The following is a 20619-nucleotide window of genomic DNA, read 5'->3' as shown; positions in this document are numbered from 1 at the left end:
ATTCAATATGATACCAGCTGTGGGTCTGTCATAAATGGTTTTCATTGTGTTGAGATATGTTCATTCTATACCTAGTTCTTTTAGGGTTCTTATTATGAAAGAAGTCGAATTTTATCAATTACTGTTTTAGCATCAATTAAAATGATCATATGGATTTTGTCCTGTATTCTGTGGATGTGATGTATGATACTGATGGATTTGCATACATTGGACCATCCTTGCATCCCTGAAATAAATCCTACTTGTTCATGATAAATGATCTTTTCTTTCTAATGTGTTGTTGAATTCAGTTTGCTAGTTATTTGTTGAGGATTTTTGCACCAATGTTCATCAGGGATAGCGACCTGTGGTTTTCTTTTTTTGATGTGTCTTTGTCTGGTTTTGGTATCAGGATAATGTTGGCCTCATAGAATGAGTTTAGAAGTATTGCCTCCTCTTCTATTTTTCAGAATAACTTGAGTAAGATTGGTATTATTTCTTCTTTAAATCTTTACTAGAATCCAACAGCAAAGCCATCAGGTTGTGGACTTTTCTTTGTTGGGATACTTTTTATTATAGCTTCAATCTCATTATTGTTATTGTTCTATGCAACACTCTAATTAAAAGTAAAATATCGCAATAAAAAAGCAAGAACTAACCATATGTTATTTAGAAGAGAAGAACTACATATATATATGTATGTATATATATACACATATATAAATGCAAATATTAATCATAACAAAGCTGCAATAGCTACATTAATATCATACAAAACAGACATAAATAGAGTAGTACCATAGATAAAGAGAAACATTTCATAATGATAAAAGAGTCAATTCATCAAATACAGAAACATATTTAACAGTAGAACTTCAAAGCATATGACTCAAAAATTAATCAAAATAATGGGAGATATATATAGATCTACCCTCATAATTGGAAACTTTAACAACTTCTTTTAGTACCTTACTTAAGAAAACTAGGCTTAGTAGACATTTCAAAGCACCCAATCCAACAAGTATAGAAAACAAATTCTTTTGAGTGTACATGAATAGACAATATCCTTAAGAGAAAAAACACAATTCTCAAGACATTTTAAGGAGTAACACTATACAGAATATATTTGTGACTATCATAAAGTTAAATATTGCCCTAAATATTTGAAATCAAGCAAGATATTTAAAAACCATTACACTAAAGAGAACGAGAAATTTAGAAAATTTTGAAACAAACATTAATAATACAACATATTGATTGTGCTTAGATACTCATAGTGTTAAAGGCTTACATTAGAAAATTAAAGCATGTTAAACTTAATAATCTAAGTTTTCATATCAAGAAGATGGAAAAGTAAGAGTAATAAACTTAAATAAGTATGAGAAAAGACACAATAAAGAAAAGATCAGAAATCACTGAACTAGAAAATGTAAAAACAACGAAAATCAATGAAGAAAAAAATGAGATTTTTTTGAAAATATTAAGATATTTTATGCATGCATGGCAAGACTGAAAATGAAAAATAGGTGAATTATCAATTAACAATAATAGGAATGAAATAAAATAGTACAAAGATCTTACAGACACTAAAAAGGTAAGTGAATATTATGAATAATTTTATGCCATTAGACACAATAGATGAAATGGACAAGTTCTTTAGGTAACACAAATCGCAAAAACTGACCCAAGAATAAAGACAACCTGAATACCCCATATCTACTAAAAAAATAAAATCCTAAAGGAAAACCCTTCCACAAAAATCTCTTGGCCTAGATGGCTTCACTGATGAAGTCTATCAAATGTTTTAAAAAGACATACTGACATTAAACAAACAAAACTGTTTTAGAAAACAACACAGAAAAAAATATACAATTGCTTTTGTGAGGCCAGGAAGACCCTGATCCAAAAATCTCACAAGAATTATAAAAGAAAATTACAAAGTCAAATGTTTTATAAATAAAACAAAACAAAATTTTAGAAAATCAAATTCACCAAAATATAAAAAGGAAAATACCCAGTGAAAAATTAGATTTATGCCAGTATTACACAGTTGGTTTAATATTTAAAAATCCATTATTCTAACTCACACAATGACATCAAAAATTTTAAAAAGTGGTCTCTTTAGTCGTAAGACTATTTCAATCAATGCAAAAAGAACAGTTGACAATCTATAAACTTGTTTAAGAAAAAACTCAATGAATTATAAATAGAATGGGGCTTCTAATTTATAAAGAACATTTATGAAAAATCTTCATCTAACAACATATTTAATAGTGAAAATATTAAGCATATTTCTCCAAAGAGAATGTAAGTCCACTTTCACAATTCATTACACATCATACTGGAAGTCCAAGCCAGTTGAATAACATAAGTAGATTGAGCGCAGTGGCTTACTTCTTTAATCCCAGCACTGTGGGAGGCTGAGGTGGGAGGATCACCTGAGGCAGGAGTTGCAGACCAGTCAGGGCAAACTAATGAGACCTTATTCCTACAAAAAAAAAAAATAATTAAAAAAGAACACAGAAAGTAACGAAAGGCATAGAGTTTAAACAAAAAGAAGACAAATGACTTAATTCTATAAACCCGACTTTTTACATAGAAAAAAATCCACAAAATATTCTACAGTTAATCAATTTACCAAAAAAAATCCAATCTACAAAAATCATTTGTTTTTATATGTAAATAACAAACAATGGGAACATGAAACAAAACTATAACAATTATATGGAGTGTAATATCAATTGCCAATGGCAATAGAATTTTTACCATATACTTATTTTGATAGTACTCTTAATGGATAACCTTTCCCATATTATATTTCTTTTTATTTTTTTAATGCTTCCTTATTTTAAAGAGAGCGTCATCTTTTATATCTTCAGTATCCTTTTCCTCTTCAGTAGAGATTTCTAAATCTTGAGCAATTAAAAACCCAGTTAAGACATTTGTGGCTATGAAATGGGTAAAACATAACCTTGTTTATCTAATTATAATCTTAAAGTTGCTATACCTCTGTTTTCTTTGTACACTTTTAAAGATTTTAAAATGTGTCTTTTGAGACATTTTATTTGCTTTTGGTTTGGAAGCCAGGAATTCTGCATTTTCAGAGCTATTTCTCTTTTTCCCTGTTCTGACTTCAGGAAAGCTGAATATTTCAGGTTTTTCCCAATTTTTCTTTACCTTTAAAGGTTGCTTTTGAGGTTCAGTAGTATCTATTTCAGAGCCTCCAGATGTAGTTCTCAGTTTTTTCCTTTTGCAGATGCTTGTATTGCCTGTGTCAATATTAACTTTTTAGCCTGGCCATTGTCTTCCGTCATTCAGCCTTTCTTCTTATTTTTCCTTTCCTTTTCTTCTGTAACAATGCTATCATTAATTTCACTTTCCTTCAACTACAGTTATTAAGGAGCAAAATAGGTTTAGTTTTCACTCTTAGAGAACATGCCAGTTTTCTTTGGTGCTGCTTCTGGTGGGTTGATAAAAAACCGAAATGATTGCAAAAAAGGCTTTACTATTTATAATACTCGTTAAATTTTTTGCCTTTTTTTTTCTTTTTAGGATCTGAACTACTTCAGTATATTTTGCTTCTTTTGTTTTTGCTTCAAACTCCACAAAGGCAAATCCTTTGGATCTCAAGTAGACTTACAGTGTATACTTATATACTTTTAGGGCCTGGGAAGGCCGCCCCTGCCCTTGCAGGTTTAGAAGTGCCTGCTTCTGCTGCATGGCTTCTCCCTGCTGTCAGTGACTGCCCCAACCTCAGAGCAGAGTTAGAACTGAGCCCAGTCACCATGAGCAGCAACAGGAGGCACACAGGTTCCTGGGTGGAAAGGGTCGGATCCCTGCTGAGGCCCTACCTTAAGGCCAGGAGAGCCTGAAGGCTGGGGGCCAGGCTGCCAGTCCCACATGGGAACTTGTGTTGCCTTTTCCAGACCCAAACCATGGCTGCCGTGGACTAATCAGCACACACTTCCTCCCCTCTGAAGCCCATAAAAGTCCTGGGCTCAGGCAGAGCAGAGCAGAGGACAGAGACACAATGGGACAACCATCTGCAGAGATGGTCTACCCTCTCTGCCAATAGCTGCAGACAATGGGATGGCCTGCCTGCAGAGAGGAGCCATCCACTCTAGGGCTTCCTGTCTGCCAAGAGGTGCAGACAATGTGATGACAAGCTGCAGAGACGAGCTACCCTCTCTGATGATAGCTGAACACTTGTCAGAATGACCAGTTGCAGAGAGGAGCTACCCTCTCTCCTGAGAAATGAACACTTGTTGGGATGACCTGCCTGCAGAGAGGAGCCACCCTCTCTGCTAGGAGCTGAACACTTGTAAGGACACCCTGGCTATGGAGAAAAGCTGCCCAATGTAGGTATTCTCTGAGCTGTTCTATTGCTCAATAAAGTTCATCTCCATCTGCTCTCCCTCCACTTGTCTACATACCTCATTCTTCCTGGTTGCAGGAGAAGAACTTGGAACCTGCTGAATGACAAAGCTAAAAGAGTTGCTGTAACACACACAGGGCTTAAACATGCTCCTTGCTCACCCTGTTGCCGGTAAAGGAAAGGATAGATGAGCTATGGCCCTTCAGGGGTCTCAGACCTGGGAGCTCCCCAAGCCAGGGCTGTGACTCCCTCTTTGGAGCCCTGTGGTTCCTGGTGTCTCCAAGCTTCCAAGCACTGCAGCATTCCTTGCTCCCAGCTGGTGAAGCTGCTTGTGGTGTGCCTGGTCTAGCTGCAACATCTCATAGAGCTGGTGGCCATGCCAGTACCTGGAGCTGCCTGCCCTGTGGCAACAGCTGGCGTGTTTGACCGCGCAGTGGCCAGGAGCTCACACACCCCTTGCTGCTCCATGCCTGTCTCCAGTCTCCCTTGGAGGCATGGGACCCTGGCTGGTAGCATGAGCTTAGCACAGACTGCCAGGCCAAGTTGGCACAATCAGCCCAGTGGGCCTGAGCAAAACTTGGGCAAAGGCAACACCAGCCACAGGTTTCTGGCTTGAAAACTGACACCCCAAAGATCCCATAGCAATTTCGTTGCGAGTTGGAAAGTTGGTGATAATATGTAACTTTTGTTAACGAAAACGAGTTTAAAGTTTCCCCAGCCATATGAATGGACCCCTACTCTTGGCCAAGGGCATTCCAAAGTTGACCTGAAAAACTAATTCAGGCATGACAGGAAGAGTGAGCTGGACATGCTTCTCATTATATCTTCCTCGCTTTTGAAATTACTGATGGAACAGACTCTTTCAGTCTGATAAGAAATATGTACAATCTATTCTCTCTGAAGCCTCCGACTTGGAAGCTTCATGTGCATGATAAAATTTTGTTCTCCACAACCCCTTATCATAACCAGACATTCCTTTCTGTTAATAATAACACTTTCAACCAATTGAAAATCAGAAAATCTTTAACTTGATCTGTGACCTGGATGCCTCCCACCCCCCTTCTAGTTGCCCTGACTTTCTGGAGTGAACTCATGTATACCTTGCAAGTACTGATGGATGTTTCATGTCTCTCTAAAATGTCTAAAACCAAGCTGGAACCTGACCACCTTGGGCACCTGTCTTCAGGATCTCCTTCAGCTGTTTACCAGCATGTCCTTAACCGTGGCAAAACAAACTCCCTAAATTGATTGAGATCGATCTCAGATACTTTTGATATACAATTTGAATTAATACATTTAAAATTATTGGTGGTCTGGGTGCTGTGGCTCATGCCTGTAATCCCAGCAGTTTGGGAAGCCAAGGCAGGTGGATCACTGAGGTCAGGAATTCAAGATCAGCCTGGCCAAACATGGTGAAACTCCATCTCTAATAAAAACACAAAATTAGCTGGGCTTGGTGGCATGTGCCTGTAATCCCAGCTACTTGGGAGGCTGAGGCAGGAGAATCACTTAAACCTGGGAGGCAGAGATTGCAGTGAACTGATATCATGCCATTGCACTCCAGCCTGGGTGACAGAGTGAGATTCCGTCTCAAAAAAAAAAAAATATTGGAAGTGAAGATTTATCTTCAATTGCCGTAAAGTTCATATTTATTTCACTTTATATCATTTAAAATTTAAATATGTAGATCAATATTAGAACTGATCACTTCACACCCATATTCAGCTCTCCACAAACATGTACATTTCTTTGCAGTGTATAATTGGTCTCATTTTAGTTTGATTGCAGAAGGAACAAAACAAAACACACAACATTTAAAAGTAAATGTGATCTAATCCATAAAGCCACATACGTGTATTATTCTGATTAATTTAAAACTGACATTCTATATTATGGCTGCTTTTCTGCCTTTTTGTTTTCTTTCAAGCAAGTTCATTATCACCATGTAGTATCTGTGTACAGATACCGTGTACAGAAAGCTTATACAATTGTTTCTACTTTTAGTCCCAACATACACATACACACAAATCGACGCACTGGATTACACTGAAAAACTGATGCAGTTTACCAAATGGAACTTCCTAGACATTATATTATGGAGATTGAACATGTGAAGGCTGACAAATGCTACAGGATAAGGTCGTCTTACCCAGTAGTAATGGTAGTTGGCACATAGAATAATATAAACTTGATATATATTATTTTATATTCAGATTTAATAACTTTGCAGAAGTAAAGAGACAAAAGGATAAGAGTTTTAACATTATTATACATTTAATTTTATAAAATAACTCAATGGCTAATTAGCTCTTCAGAAAAAACACCTGCTTTTGAAATACTTTTGTTGTTGACTTTGTTATCAATTAATTAAATTTATGTTAATGTTCAAAAATTTTCTTTAATAACCATGTACCTTGTGACTCCCATGTTTCCAAACAAAAATAATTGTTATACATTTAAGTCAGTTTCTCAAAATTACATGTGAATGCAATTAATTGTGAAAAAGTAAACTAAATATCTATCTTTATTATCTGTCTGTAATGCCTGTCAATCATCTGTCTTATATCCATCCAGACATACACCCACACCTACATCTCAACACACACATGAAAATGTATCCATACACATATTCTCTTTTTCCTGTTTTGAAAATTCTTATTATATTAGTTGTTGAAAACAGTTCAGTTTGATAGCTGAGGAGGAGATTACAATGTGAATTTCTTGTATTGTCTGAGAATATCCAATTCTAGCAAAAAAAAAAAAAAACAGAAACTCACAATTTGTGTTAAGTACAGATAAGAAGTTAGTAATTAGAGCATGTGTAGGTTAAACATAGAGAAGGATGGAAGGACCAAGAGTGCAGTTTATTCATGAGGCATTAAATATTCATGAGGCCCACAGGCAGGCATTGAGTAATAGGATATGGTAAATATACATGAGGCATATGAAGCACTGATTATTTATGAGGTCTTAATTCAGGCACCCATTGTTGACAGCCATGTTTGCCTCCAAAGTTCTATGCCCAATAAACTCACATAAGACCTATGGCTGCTCAACAAGTTAATTGGCTGCTATATCTGTTTGCCAAACATATTTATACGTGTGTTTCTCTGTTGTTTGTTAAGGTGTCATTTGCCCAGAGTACTTTCTGACACCGGGCCCCCCTTATTGAACCTCAGCTCTCACTGTGGTAACCAAATCATCATTGGGAAGGCAGAGAGGGAGGACAATTGAACATTGTGTAACATAAATTCAGATAGCATGGTCTTTCCAATGCACTGACACTCTATTTTAAATGGTTTAACGTACTTCATCTCTTTCAACTTGCTTCATGCTGTGTGGAGTATGTATATTTAATAAACCATGTGATTTGAGCATTTTAATTTGGTCTGTGAACCTGTCTGGTCCATGCCCACTATTTCATCTAGGTAATATTCCACACAACAAGGATACCAAGTCCTGCTTCTTTAATCAAGTACTGTCTTTATAACTATTTCATTGGCAGAAAATCAACATTACTTTCAAGTAAATATATACTGCAGTTATTAGCTCTTTTAATCCTTACAGAAATGTGTGTCTGTGTGTGTGTGTGTGTGTGTGTGTGTGTGTGACATATAAGTGAAAGCAACTCATTCTAGAGAGGTAAACACACACAAAGAAACAATAACTGGCACAGTTGTTCGTTGTGACAAATGAGTAAATTTGTGTGTGTAGATGATCATAGCTAGCAATTATTTACTGACATAAATTAATTATGATTACTCTTTTCAAATGATCCCTTGATGTTCAGTCAAATTGCAAGTGTTAGCTTGTGGGGTCTGGACTAGAAAGATATTACAGTCTGTGTCAGAACATCACCATTCTATGTATTTTTCTCTCCATTGGTGATGAGTTCCTGCTGTGACATTAGCATTTTCACTGAGGGCCACTTGTGAGAGAGGCCTTTGGACTCCTCACCAGGAAGTCGACGGTTTTTAGGTTAAACCAACAAGCCAGCCGATATGTCAAACCTATGACCTCGGCCTCTGGAGCAATGTGAAAACACTGGTTATTGTAACTGCCTTTGAAAACTCTAAATTAAACTAAGACTAAAAAGTCAAGGTTCAACTTATCAAAAATTAATATTTTTGAACTATCTGAAAAACCCATTAAAATGCTATGTGGATTAAGCCTGCATTTCTTGAAATGCTAGTTTGCAGATTATTTTTATCCTCCTTATGGCACTTGTTTATAACTATTTTGTGGTATTGTCTAAGTATTACATACTGCCTGAGGCAAGACTATCTATATCTACATTTTATCTTCAGAATCCTCTTTTGAAATGTAAACATTTCCCACAAGTAACACAAACTGAAAATAAATATTAATATTAAAAGAAATCAAATAAACTGTTGAATAACAACTGTTATTTAGTGACAATTTAGGAAATACAATAATATGTTTCTTAAATTCACAATTTAGACTTGATTTAGCCATAAACATATGTATTAGTCAGGGTTCTCTAGAGGGACAAAACTAATAGGATATATATATATATATATGTGTGTGTGTGTGTGTGTGTGTATATATATGTGTGTGTATAGATATATACACACATATATACACATATATACACATATATATGTATATATGTGTGTGTATATATATACATATATACACATATATATGTATATATGTGTGTGTATATATATACATATATACACATATACACACACACACACACACACACACATATATATATATATATATATATGAGTTGAGGGCAGGAAGCTTCTAGCAAGGGAGAAAGATGTAGGCTGGGAGGCTAAGCCAGTCTAGCCTTTCTACATTTTCCTGCCTGCTTTATATCCTGGCCTCACTGACAGCTGAAGCCTAAAGTCTCCAGGTGACTATCTTAACTTCCAGTTTAATGGAATCATCATTGTGTCTCTTGGTGGAAGTGTTTCCCCCTCTGGAGCTAAGACTTCTAGGCCAGCAGAACGTAAAGTCGCAGGAAAAGGCAACGAAAATTTTACTAGTGGATCACTAGGGGTGATGGTGAGTGGTGCCACTTCCACTTCTACCCCTTGATTCCTGGATCCATGAATCCTGGCTATGGGAGAAACAGTACCATATATACCTTTAAGTCAACAGGCTAAGAAGACAGTTACAGTGTTGACTGGGGTGATTGACCCAGACTATCAAGATGAAATCAGTCCTACTCCACAACGGAGGTAAGGAAGAGTACACATGGAACACAAAAGATCCATTATAGCGTCTCTTAGTATTACCATGCCCTATGATTAAGGTCAATGGGAAACTACAACAGCCCAATCCAGGCAGGACCGCAAATGGCCCAGACTCTTCAAGGAATGAAGGTTTGGGTCACTCCACCAGGAATAAAACCACGACCTGCTGAAATGCTTGCTGAAGGCAAAGGGAATACAGAATGGGTAGTAGAAGAAGGTAGTCATCAATACCAGCTATCGCCACGTGACCAGTTGCAGATAAGAGGACTGTAATTGTCATGAGTATTTCCTCCTACTTTTGTTAAAAACATGTTTGTGCATGTATACACTTGTACTAAGAAAATATTTGCATTTTATTTCCTTTTTCCTTTATCATGTGACATAAGATTTGTTGATTTTATATGAGCATTTAAGTATTGTTAACCTTATGTAATAGCATTTGGGTTGGGGATTGGTGTGTTTCCAGTTGTACAAAGGGTAGTTGTATTATGTTAGGCATAATTATGACCTTATTATTTTCTTTATTTGAAGATTATGTATAATCTCAGGGGATGTATATGGGTTCACGTTGATAAGGGGTGAACTCATGATGATTAATACTGAGTGTCAGCTTGATTGGATTGAAGGATGCAAAGTATTGATCCTGAGTTTATATGCAAGGGTGCTGCCAAAGGAGATTAAACTCCAGTTTTTAAAGCCATCAGATATCATGAGGCTTATTAACTATCATGAGAACAGCACCGGAAAGATCCACCTCCCTGATTCAATTATATCCCCCCAGATCCCTCTCACAAAATGTGGGAATTATGGGAGCTACAAGATGATATTTGGTTGGGGATACAGAGCTAAACCATATTGATTACCCATAGTCAGACATTCAATTTCCACCAAAGCCCAGTAACAGGCCAAGAGCTGTCTCTCAAAAGAATACTATTTATCTGCAGAGGATGGCCCAACTTTGCTCCAAAACCCTAAAGGTCTTTGCTGTGATTTACCTGTTGGGGCCTGCCAAAGGCTCCAAACAGCATCCTTCTCTGCCAGGGACACCTCAAGCACCATTGGATTGGATCTGTTGGGTCATATGGTCCAAGTGGCAGAGCAACTTGCACAGTAGCCTGGGCCTTTTGCAGAGCCTTCTCCTGTTCTGGACCCTTCTCAAAACCTGCAGTCTTTCAGGTTACTCAATAAATGGGTCGGAGTAACACACCTGGTATATTGATATATTGCTGGCCTTCTCAGCTGAAGGTAAATTGCTTCTGGTGGGCCTTATGGACAGGAATGAAGAAAAAGGCATTTGCCAAATCAATGGCTGCATACCAGGTACAATTGGAGTCACTACTTGGTTAAACTTATGATAATTCACTGTCATTCTCCAAGATCCATCTGTCTTCTGCACAGGAAAATAGGAGAGTTGAATGGGGATGTGGTGGGAATCACCACCCCTGCGTCTTTCAAGTCTTTGATGGTGGCGCTAATCTCCACAATCTCTCCAGGTAGGCAATATTGTTTTTGATTTAATATTTTTCTAGGGAGAGGCAGCTCTAATGGCTTCTGTTTGGCCTTTCCCACTATAATAGCCCTCACCTTAGCAGTCAGGGAACCAATATGGAGGGTTCTGCCAGCTGCTAAGTATGTCTATGCAAATTATGCATTCTGGCACTGGAGAAATGACCACAGGATGAGTCCGGGGACCAACTGGACACACTGTAAGTCAGACCTGAGCTAAAATTCCATTAATTACCTGCCCTCCATAAGCCCATAATTTAACTGGAAGACCACAATGATGTTTTGGGTTCCCTGGAATCAATATCAGCTCACGGCCACTGTCCAGTAGTCCCTGAAAAGTCTGATCATTTCCCTTTCTTCAGTGCACAGTTACCTTGATAAAAGGCCAGAGGTCTCCTTGGGAAAGGATTGGAGAAAGATTAAAACCATAAATTGTTGGTAGTGTAGTGGGATCCTTTCTCCTTGAGACCTGGCCTCCCCTTCATTCAAGGGCTTCTGGGACTGGCTCAAGTCTGGAAATTGACTGAGGGGCCATGATTCTCATTTTTTATAATTCAAATTAATCTTTTGTCCATTCAAGCTGGAAATTTTCTGTTTATGTAAATTCGGTAGGAATGCAGTAGGCTTCCTATCAATTTCACTTATAAGAACACCGTGACTAATTAGCCAATGCCAAAGCTCTACACAAGTCAGACTATTCTGATTGCTTCTTTGCCTCTGCTGTCCATTATGGTAGCTATGTCCACCTTGCCTTTGATGGTTGAGTGCTGCCACTTGGCCCCTTCCACTTTGGGATCCAATTATTCTCATTGTATTTAAATTTTGTAGTTGAGTAACTGTGGTTCTCATTGTTATATCTGACATACAGAAAAGAGCAATTATAGGCCTCTTCAAAGATGCAGGTGCTACCCTCACAAATCTATTTTGCAAGGCATTGGTGAAGTTTATATCTTCCGGATTCTCCCAGCTGTGATGAGCAGGTCTAAAGCTACAAATGCACTCTACCATCCCAGTCCTCCTAAGCCTTTGGATCCCTTCTTCTGTGTTAAACCAAGGGAGATCAGGCATTTTCAGCTTGCTCACAACAGGGCATCTTTTAATCCATATTTCTGCTAACCAAGCAAATAAACCATTAGATCCTTCTTTTTAACTCCCCAAACTGCAATATTAAATGCAGAATCCTTACTTAGTGGGCCCAAATCAATAAATTCAGCCTATCTAACCGTATGTTTCTTCCACCATTATCCCACATCCTTAATATCCATTCCCACGCCTGTTCTCCAGATTCCTGCTTATATAAATTAGAAAACTTAAGTGGTTCTTTTTGAGCATACCATACCTCCTCACAGGTCACACGCTCAACCTCACCTCTAGGGGCCCACTGGGACTTTAGTTATAGGTCTAGAATAAACAGGGGTGATGGGGTTAATTACATGCTCACACATGAGAGTCGTACAAAAATGTGAAACTCAAAGAAGGACCAGATGATTGAAGCTTATATAACATCTTGAGCTACATAAAGGAATAAGAGATTAGGGGTCCTGGTGGAGACAAATTATGGAAGGATGAAGGGCAGAAATATATGGTGAATAAAGGTTGCCTTGTTAGGCAGATAAAAGTATTTCAGAAGATAAAAGTTGTCTGTGAGCAGCTCTCTTTCTGATACAGATCCCTTTTACTAATGAAAATTTGCTTCATAGATATAAATTTCCTTTACAAAAAGGTTTTTAGAGGTACTCCTGTGGCTGCGATTTCTTAATATAACCTGCTCAAAATATGCCAAAGAATTATATTTTGTGGTGCTATATTCTGGTTTTCTACAGTCATATTTTGGGATGATGTGTTCTGACACCAGCTAGGGCTCAGAACATGATATTCCCAATTACGGCACTTTGGCATGCAGGTGCTTTGAGCTGAAGAACATTGAAGGAGTCTCAGAAGTAACATCTCTCTGAGCTTTAGTACTTCCGTCTCCTGTCCCAGTTTCTCCTCTACAGTAAGTCATAGAAGTCAGAATTCTTTTTTTCTAAGGCAGGTCATAGAAACTAGCACTCCTCTCCTTAAAAAAGAAGCCATAAAATCTAGAAAAATACTGCTTCACCTCCTCCCTTCTCCGTTTAAAACTCTCATTCCAGAGAAGTCCTGCCCCATGCTAGGGGGAAGGAATGCTCCACAAAGAGGCCAAGAAGAATACAAACAGACAGACTTTGTTGGGTTCCCCCTTCAGTCTACCACTGGTTTATAATTTTGTGCATTTGCATTTCTATATGGCTGTACATTTTTCATCTAATGCCAGCAAAACAACAGTTTTTCCTGTGTCTTTAGGGTTTCATTTCTGAAGACTGCCTTGTTGTTTAAAATTTTGATTAAACACATTTGTTATGCTTTTCTCCTGCTGACCTGTCTCTTGTTGTAAGAAGTGTAGACTGTGATCCTTATGATGGATGAGGAAAAGTATCATGCATTTATGCTCATTCAGCCCCAATACTACCAACTTACTTATTATAAGAACAATATTGATCATAGCCTGTGCCTTACTGCCAGTTGATGAATAAAATACAATATTTCTATGACAGTTTCTCACTATGAAACTATATTATTTAGAAATTATTGGAAAAATTTTCTGCAGCTGTCGAGTGATGAAATTCAAGTAAATTTAAGACAAAAACTGAATGCATATGATAGCTCCTTAAAATTGATACTTTAATTATTATCCATCACAATCTTATCATTCTAAACTCCTTTTATTAAAAATAAAGGTACATTTCAATAAATTCAGGAAAAAAGATATAAAAATTTGTGCTCTAAAAGAGCAAAAAATGTAATGTTTCTATATATTTATTTTTCAAAATTTTAAATTTCATTCTTTTCTATTGTTGGCTCAAAGCAAAGATGCAATGAATGCAAAATTATGCTGATAAAATCTGATTCTGGATACATCTGCACATTTAAATTTGTTCTTTTTTACTATCATTCTCCCTAGTTCCATGTGACTCTTCAGAGTATTTATGTCTCAAGTGACCTTAATCTATAAGTAAAATTTACTTTCCTTTTATCTCAAAATTCTCCAGCTATGTGAGCAGGGTGGAGATGCTATGTTTAGTTATCAGATCTTGTACTCAGTACTGTAACTTGTTCTTTTACTAATTTCTAGAAGAACCACAATATTATCATGTTACATTTTAGTTGAATGTGGAAAGTTAATTTTACAACTTTTAAATGTACCAACTTTCCAAACTCAATAGGGCAAAGCAAATCCTAACTGAGAAAACAAAATCAAAACTGCTTTCAATGCTGCATGAAAGTACAATTGTCATTATATCTAATGAAATGAAATAAAATCTTTCTAATCTAAGTAGTATTCAGTGTTTTGTTTCCATTGTGGCAGTGATATATGTAGTAATAAAATCATTTTACCTATCATGTAGACCTCAAAATTATATTTTCATATAAACTTAAAAAAATAGCTGTTGAGGAGTATAAACAAGAAACAACATAAATATGAGACATATAGCAAGATGTCAGTTTATACAAAATCTTATCTATATTTAAATTGTATATAATTTGTGTAAACCATCTCATTAAATGGGTTTATCTTACGATCGTAATTTTTTTATTTAAATTGCCTTTATTTGCAAATATACTAGTAGGAACTGTGAAAATCAAATGACATTTAAAATATAAGTGGGATGGCATTTGCCTGAGAAAAAAGGGAAGCTAAAATGCAATTATACTAATTTAAGTAGTACTAAAATGGATGAGCTTCAAATGACTTAATCCTCTGAAAATAGAAATTATATTAGCGTGTTTGCCAATTATGAGTTTTATGCATTTATGTCCTACCTAATTGTAGAATACATTAGCTATAAATGTTCATTTTTTCATTTATCTATTTAGTCAACAAATATTTTTAACATATATTATGTGCCTGACACTATATATATAACTACCATTGAAAAAGTTAAATATATAAATAAATACAAACACACAGATAGAATAGTGTAAGGAAGATCAAGAATAGGTGGAAAGGAGGCAGTGACCTTGCCATAATTTGGACTATATAGTCCTCAATGTGGTGGTGAAATTTGAGCAAACTTGAAAAGTGAGGGAATTAGTAAGGCAAATATCTGAGAAGAGAGCTTTTCAGCCAATGTAAATGTTCTAAGATGGGGGTGTATGTAATCTGATCAAGAAGCAGAAAAATGACCATTGTGGATTGGACAGAATGAGAAACAAAAAACATTTCTGGCTTTTATTCTCAGGAAAATGAGAAGCTACTGCAGAGTTTTGAAACAAAATTGTGATTTGGCATACATGTTTAAAAAATACTGCTTAGCAGGGATGAAAATAAAAATGAGTTGGGAGAATATTGCAGTGGTCCAGGCTGGAATTCATGGTGTCTTGGATGAGGATTATGGTAATGGATAGGGAAAGAAGTGGTCAGATCCTGGATGCATTTTGAAGGAATAGGCAACAGAATTTCCTGATGAACCGGATGTGGCATGTGAGAGAAAGAAAATCAAAGATGCCTCCAAAACTTTTAGTCTGAGCAAATGAAAGAATAAGTTCTTCATCAAATGTTATGTTAATGACTGTGCATGCAATAGGCTTGGGAGTTGGGCAGATCAAGAGGTTAGCTTTGCACTAGTTGAGTTTAATATCTGTGAGGGATCTGAGTAGAGATTTCAAGTAGACAACTGGATTTGCACATCTGAAGTTCAAGAAACTTCTGTGACAGGAGTATAAATTTTGAATTATCCAGGTTATAGATGATATTTAAAGCTAAATAACATTTGCAATAAGTCCAAAATGTATGCTAAGAATGAAGAGAAAGTGAAAATATCATATTAAATAAACATATTTACGTTTAGTAAGAAAACAGAGTAAATGCATTTTAGCGAGTAAATGGTATGTTGACTGGTGCATTTAGTATTTATGTTAATTATCTTTGCTGAGATTCTCATAATTGCCAGTTTAGAAAATATTTTGTTGGCCCACACATAAAAGAGGAAAAAGATTTGCTGGCATCATCTGATACATAGTCTCCCTTTTACTATTTTTTTTTCTAGATAATATTTGTGACATTTTTCATTCTTTATATACGCTTTTCAAGCCTACTTAGAAAATTCTGTTTTGATGTTTCTTTACAGTGAAGCATTATCGTTATTTATATGTGATTATAATTTTACCACTTAAGCAATGGATTTTTACCTAAATTTCCTTTAAAATGACTTATTTCATGTAAATTCCAACTAACTCTTCATTTCAATGTGTTCAACATAAATTGTAAAATTGATGTAAAGTAATACTTAATCATTTCCAGTATTCCTCTGCAGTACGTGATTACATTCATCTATTTTTTTCTTATTTATACATGCCACAGTTTATTACATTTATATTTATAAACATATGACACTTCCAAGTCATCCCCTGCCTTCCTATAGGGGTAACTAATCTGATTTTTTTCCTACTGTTATAACACAAATAAATGTTTTCTTAAACATTATATTAAATTGTATTGTGAAACTCGTACAAATGATACATAAATGGATAGGAGGTCATGCCCCATGCTCCATTTGTTAATAATTCTATTCTGTCTTTATTTTTTGTACAATTTGTTTTAGGTTTCTCAGGCCACCCCCTAGCCTTTTTTCCCCCTCTGTACTAAGTAGTAAAATTCAAGTATTAGGCATTAAAGAATTGCAGGTTGTTCTAACAGTTTTCTAAAAAAGTCATTGTCATGTGGATAGAAAATAGCTCCTCTTTCTCTTTAGCTACAAGAAAAGTAGATAGTACTCAGCATAAATCTGTCTTTATCATATTAAATACAAAGAAGCCTTCCAAATTAAGACCTGTAAAAGTAATCTATAATTTTAAGGGCTTTCTAACTAGTTATCTTAATTATAATAATATTAATGATAATAATCTTTCGATTGATGTGTAACTCAGGGTGCTATTAAAAAATCCAGGAAGACTTAAAAGAAATCCATTAAGTAGTGTAAAGCACTACTGGTCTAACAACAGTGGAAAGCTGTTACCAGCCAGGTCTCAAAAGAAGAAACCAGGAGAAAGAAACTGGAGAGAGAGCCGTAACTGTAAGTGGGATAGGAATTAGGACCTTTAGTAGTAGAACTCAATCTCTATCAACCTGTGTCTTCACAGGAAAGGAGCCATGGTATTAAATATAAGAATTTCCCTGCCCTCTCATCCAGTGCTCCTAAATTTTTGAACTTAATACAAGTCATGGTGTAATATACCCTACTAATGTAGCCCACACTGTTGAGTCTCCTGCAAAGAAGGGTAGAGGCTGTATCTAGAGGGGAATAGGAGTGTCAGAGAAAAAGGGTAATGTTATTGATTCAACATTATAAATATTTGTGAATTTACTGTATTCAATATCTAGAAATCTTTTTGGCCAACCTTACAAGTTTTTGGGGTACATTTTTTTGAGAGGGAGTCTCTTTCTCTGTGGCCCAGGCTGGAGTGCAGCAGGGGCACGTTCTCTGCTCACTGCAACCTCTGCCTCCCGGTTCAAGTGATTCTCCTGCTTCAGCCTCCCAAGTAGCTGAAATTACAGGCACCTGCCACCACACTCGGCTAATATTTGTATTTTAGTAGAGATGGGGTTTCACCATGTTGGTCAGGCTGGTCTCAAACTCCTGACTTCAAATGATCCACATGCCTCGGCCTCCCAAAGTGCTGAGATGACAGGTGTGAGCCACTGTGCCTGGTCTTGGGTACGTTTCTATATTCTACATTACCACAAGCAGCAGTTTTAACAATTTTTCCATCAGGTTGGCATTTTCCACACTGATGTAGTAGTATCTTTGCCACTTTTCTAAGTTCCATCATGTGTTTCCTGGCTGCTTTTCCAGACTTCAACTCTCAGACCTAAGACTAATGTGACATGTTTTAAGTTTTTCTTATAGCAGCCCCCCATTTCTAGGTAACAGTTCATGTCTCCACTAGATTTTTCTATATTAAATAAACCTAGAGCCTAAAAACTGAGAAAAAAATCTGACTTAGTAAAGTTCTTGGCTTCAAAATCTAATTATTTTACCCACTTCATAAATTTTTTAGTAGTTCTTCTGGTCTGAGGGGCCTCAAATAATTTCTGTTGCACTCTCTCTTGTGTCTATAGACAGCTGGGAAGTTGATGAGATGATATAAGATGGCCTCCCTCACATCTTGGGAAGTTATTAAATTTTGACATTGAGCGCCTTAGCTTTTATCGAGTAGAATATCATGGGCTTATTCATCTGTTTCTTTCATTGTTTTGTTATAGCAAACAAGGGCAAACCTCAAAGTACTGGTGTTTTCAAGTCTCTGTTTGTATCACATTTCCTACTATCATATTGGTAAATTGGACCAAGTTCAAATTCAAAGAGTGAAGAAATAGATCCCACTTCTTGATAGAGCAGAAACCCCCACCAGTTCATACTACACATGACATTGGAACTAGAAATACATATGTTGTTTTAAGTCAATGATATTTTAGTGTTATTATCATAGCATAATATGTCCTGTTCTATCTTGACTAATAGGGATAGTGGTATTGTCATTGGAAGTGAGGCTGCCATCACAGAAGCCGAAAAGAGATGACATTATTTTAAGGATCAGGTGGTGGTAAGTTAAGAAACTGATTCCTAGGAAGGGAAAAATAATATCACATGTCACTCAATGGTAACATATTTAGTAAAACGCTCATCAGACCTAACTTGGAAATTAGATCACATACTTAATGCACTTTTAGCTCCTAGAGAAGATATTGGGGAATTGAATTGTAATACTATTGGTCATTATTGACTGGATTTGACCAGGTATTACATAAAAATGATGAGCTCAAAAAATAATTAGACTGATTCAAGCCAAAATAAATGTAATACGGAAATTCGATAAATTCAGGGTCTTTAAAGTTGAAGCAGTCAGCTCAAACTCATGCAAGAGATATAATGAAGAAAACATATGAGCAACTAAGGCCTTTGAAAATCAGCGTTGAAGCAAAAATCAGATTAAGGATGTGGCCACCTTTTCTATTACCAAAACTTCTCACCTGATAAAACTTCTTACAGAGGAAATAAGTCAGTCTAATGGTAGGTCAACTAATTCTACCTGTCAGTGCATTAAAAGTTCAGGACACAAATTATATTAAACGTGTAGGCTTTCCAGAGCAATCTGAGAAAAAGATACTTTGTAAAAAAAATAAAAAATTTAAAAAATTAAAAAAAACAATGTAGCAGATCTAGATATTATTTTCCAAAAATAACTGGCACATGGAACTGACTAGATTTGAACAGATATGAATATAGACTGCAGTGCAACTAAAGAAACTATGTGATCAAGTTTCAAAAGGCCATGACTATTTGAAAGCAAGTAGCGCTTGAATCCCCAACCTGCTGTAAATAGGAAGGCGATCCTGAAAGCTGGGCATATTTCTCAGCAACCACTAAGGATGACACCAAAGGAAATGCCTCTGTATCAGTTTGCCCCAGCTGCCAGGACAAAAATACCATACGTGGAGTGGCTTAAACAAATCACACAGTTCTGGAGGCTGGACATCCCAGGTCAAGCTGCCTGCCAAGTTATTTTCTTATAAGGCCTCTTTTCTGGCCAGTAGAAGGCTGCCTTCTTGCTATGTCCTCATATGGATCTTCCTCAGTGTGTGGTCACTGGGAGAGAAAAAGAGACTTATCTCTCTGGTGTCTCTTCTTATAAGGACACTAATCCTTTTGAATTAGGGCCCCATGTTTATGACCTTATTTGAATTATTTTTCTTAGAGTTGCCATCTCCAAAACAGCCACACTGGAGTTTAGGTCTTCAGCATTTGAATTTGCAGGGTGGCACATTCAGTCCACAACACCTTGACTACAAAGTCTGGAGCTGTGGTGAAAAATGAACAAAGGAGTCTGCTAAGAGCCAAATCAATGCCTAATTTGAAAACATTCCTTATTTCCAGGATAAGGGCCCTCACAATGTTAACTTGTACAATTTTGGAAATATTACTATCAAATGCTTTGTCTTTCCACCAGGAAAAATGTATTGCAATTGAGTAATCCTAGCTTTACCATTGTATAAAGTGTGTGTGTGTGTGTGTGTGTGTGTGGTGTGTGTGTGTGTGTGTGTATGGCCAAGATGGGGTGTGTGGGGGATGGGATAGTAACTTGTTTTACCTGTTTCTCTGAACGAAGAGGAAACATTTTCAGAATGATGCAGTGACTACCACATATCACCCAGCAACCCCAAACTTTGAATGGACAGGGTTTGGGTTTTGTTCCCTTAAGAAGAATTTGATTTAAGTTTTATTAAAGAAAAAAAGGGAGTAAAGGAGTGTGTGGGACCGGAATAATACAATAGTAAAGAGATGTACTTAGCACATATTCCATATGTTTACTCACATTTGCCAGCCCTTTTACAGGGAGTTGTGGCCATAGGACTAGTTCAGGCCAATTATTTCTGTGTGAAAAAAATGTATGCAGCTTCCTGACAGGCCAACCATTGAAATTATTTTTTCTGCTGTTTTCTGAAGGTTG

At 36.5% G+C, this 20619-nt stretch overlaps 1 long non-coding RNA gene across 1 annotated transcript in view; it reads right to left on the bottom strand.

Moving 5' to 3' along the window:
* Positions 1-539: 539 nt before the first annotated feature.
* The window catches only part of LOC129143537 (uncharacterized), a 194698-nt gene continuing 174618 nt past the window's right edge, over positions 540-20619 (bottom strand). Inside the window, exon 5 of the long non-coding RNA XR_008547128.2 lies at positions 540-2467. This is a non-coding gene — a long non-coding RNA (uncharacterized LOC129143537). The remainder of the gene's footprint in view (positions 2468-20619) is intronic.

This window comes from Pan troglodytes, chromosome 2 (assembly GCF_028858775.2).
Source record: "Pan troglodytes isolate AG18354 chromosome 2, NHGRI_mPanTro3-v2.0_pri, whole genome shotgun sequence".
Lineage (NCBI taxonomy): Eukaryota > Metazoa > Chordata > Mammalia > Primates > Hominidae > Pan > Pan troglodytes.
This window is presented reverse-complemented; position numbering and strand designations above follow the sequence as displayed.